Source organism: Corvus brachyrhynchos, unplaced genomic scaffold (assembly GCF_000691975.1).
Source record: "Corvus brachyrhynchos isolate BGI_N302 unplaced genomic scaffold, ASM69197v1 scaffold142, whole genome shotgun sequence".
NCBI lineage: Eukaryota > Metazoa > Chordata > Aves > Passeriformes > Corvidae > Corvus > Corvus brachyrhynchos.
The window spans coordinates 6,109,393-6,112,171 of record NW_008237226.1 but is presented as its reverse complement, the minus strand read 5'-3'; positions in this window follow the sequence as shown (position 1 = coordinate 6,112,171).

The window sequence follows — 2,779 nt, the reverse complement described above, 5'->3', positions numbered from 1 at the left end:
CCCCCCCCGCAGCGCCCCCAGCCGGGCCGGGCCGGGAGCGGGGAGGGCTCCGGGCGGGAGGGAACCGGGGCAGCCTCGGGACCCCGGCAGGGTGCTCTGGGATGGCCCTGCTGGAGCAGCGAGGTTGCACCAGAGCACCTACTGCCGGCCTGAAACATTCTGCGGTTCCGTGTCCACAAAGAGCATCTAATAGCGGCCCTCTGCCATGGACACCTCCCAGTGTACCACGTTGCCCAGAGCCCCGTCCAGCCTGGCCTTGAACACTTCCAGGGATGAGACATCACAGCTTCTCTGGGCAGCCTGTTTCGGTTCCTCAGCACCCTCACAGTACATAATTTCTCCCTCATATCCAGTCTAACCCTCCCCCCTCTTGCTGGGGACCTGCTCAAACAGCCAAAGTACGGGATTTTGGGACTGCATACCATCTCTGAGCAACTTCTTCCAGTATTTGATGACACAGTAATGAAATTTTCTTACATACAAATTACCTGAAAAAAAAAAAACAAAACAGTATTTCCTCACTCCTAGGTGATTAGGATTTTACAACCTGTTTTTCTGCAAGCCATGGAGATGTGAAGTTTCACCTTTTTCCTTTTGTTTTCAATGCGCTTTAAAATTTTTTGAAATAAAAATTATAAACTGAAGTACTAATTAGACAATTTCAGATTCTCTCAAAATAACTTCCTTCTTCATACAGAAACAGTGATATTTGGCCTGGAAATATTTAAATACCACATTTTTAAAGTTTTCTTCAGCGCTGTTAGAGTCAGGACATTAGTTCCTTACTTTAGGACAATAGTTCCTTACTGCTTCTCTTGCTTCTTTTCTCATAAAAGAAAGGAAATGCATATACTTTGGCTTCCTTATTGAATATTTTCCTACTTTCTCTTTTGAATTATGGCATATAATTTTTATTGGCCTTTCCAATGTTTTTTATAACTTAGCAAAACATTTTAAAGAAAATGTATGATAAACCGTTGTTCCTCCATCTTTTCAATAATCTCCATGTATTCAGTGCCTTTAGTTTAAAAATGTGTTTGAACATGATTTGTGTAAATGTCTGTTGTCTTTTTTCTTGTCTCTAAGCATAGTGGAGAATTTGTGTTATCCAAAGAGCTACATTTTATGTGTTAAATTTTCACAGGGTTCATTAATTTAAGCCACAAATGTCATGTAATGGTGCAACACCTAGTTGTCTTAGATTTCATTGTAATATTCCTTCCATTTTAAGAGCACTTTTCCTCATAGAACAGTTGTTTTTTTCCTTAGTAACAGTAATCTTTAAGAGCTCAGCAGTTGTTTTAATAAATAAAATAGGCCAAATATGTGGAAAAATGAAAAGTAATTCAGATTAAGTAGTCTGTCATATATCAAAGGAAAAATTGGCAGCCTGGATTTTCATGCTTATCTGTTTCATTTTCATCATTCCATTTCCTCTGCTGCTGTTGAAGTGGAACATAGTGGCTTTTTCACATCTGTTTCAAATAATCACCTGGAGGTTCTTTTTATAACAAAGATGAAATTCAGTTTGTGTGTTCCTAACATATTTCCATGGGAAAGTATGGGAGTTCAGTTTATAAATGTAGTTAATACTTGCAGTAATCACATCATCTAACTTTGATTCTAAGAGTAAGTTTTTTAGGTACTAGAGAATCAGCAGCTTAACTGACATCAGCAGCTGAACTGTCAGACATCTTACTCATTTCTTGAGTCCTAATGATGGTCCAGATACACAATTAACAAATACACAAACTACAGAAGAGGTACTTCCTGTGTCTTTGGCACAAGAAATATTCAGAGAAATTTAAAAATGAAATATTATATTTTGAACCAGTAAATGCTGCTACTACAATGGCAGGTGCAAAGTAAGTTAATAGAAACAAAAGAGCTATTTGGTGTTTCAGAATGCAAAAGACTGTTACTGCCTGAGAGACCACTGTGTCCCACATCACATGAACTGTTGGGACATAGATGTTTTCTATTTGATCATTCTACCACACGCAGAAATTATATTTTCTATGTTGATCTCAAAATAAATACTGCAGCAGTATTTCATGAGTGAGGTTGTGAATTCCTCTAATGTTTCTGAACCTTTTAAACTCTTGGATCTTTGCTTCTGTTTTCCATGCTCTGATTTATCCTTTCCATTTGCATGTAGCTGTCTCCACATTTGTATCTTTGTCCAATAGCAGCATCTTTATTTGTAAATAATACACAATATTTTCTTAGTTTTGAGGTTGTACCTAATTTTTAATCTCTTCATCACCATTGCATAACAGCTGCTTTTTATATTTCCTTATTCCTTGCAACTGATATGGTAAAATAAACTTACACATTTAAACCCCCAAATCATTAAGGATCTAACTCAGCTTGACTTTCATCAAGTCTCATTTTAATCCTACATTTTTTGACCTCTCAGGCATTGCACACATTTGTGATCAGTCCCTGTGATATTCCTTGTAAGATCTGCTTTTTTCTAATGTGAATTTATATGTGACAATTGTTTTTATGCAGTTATATTTTGAACTATTTTCAGCAATTTATCTTCATGGATGATGTATTTTCTTTTCTTTTTTGTTCTGACTGCAAAATATTCCAAGTTTGCTCTATGTACAAGTCTCTGAGTTCGTCAAGAATTTTTGATCATGTAAAGACTTTGTACAGTGGAAGCTCCATTTTGAGCTTATTTTCTTCTTTAAAGATATGTTAAAATTCGTAAGAGATCAAGGTATACCATGGTTAGTTAATATTTTTTGAGATATTAACTGGAAGCTCTTTT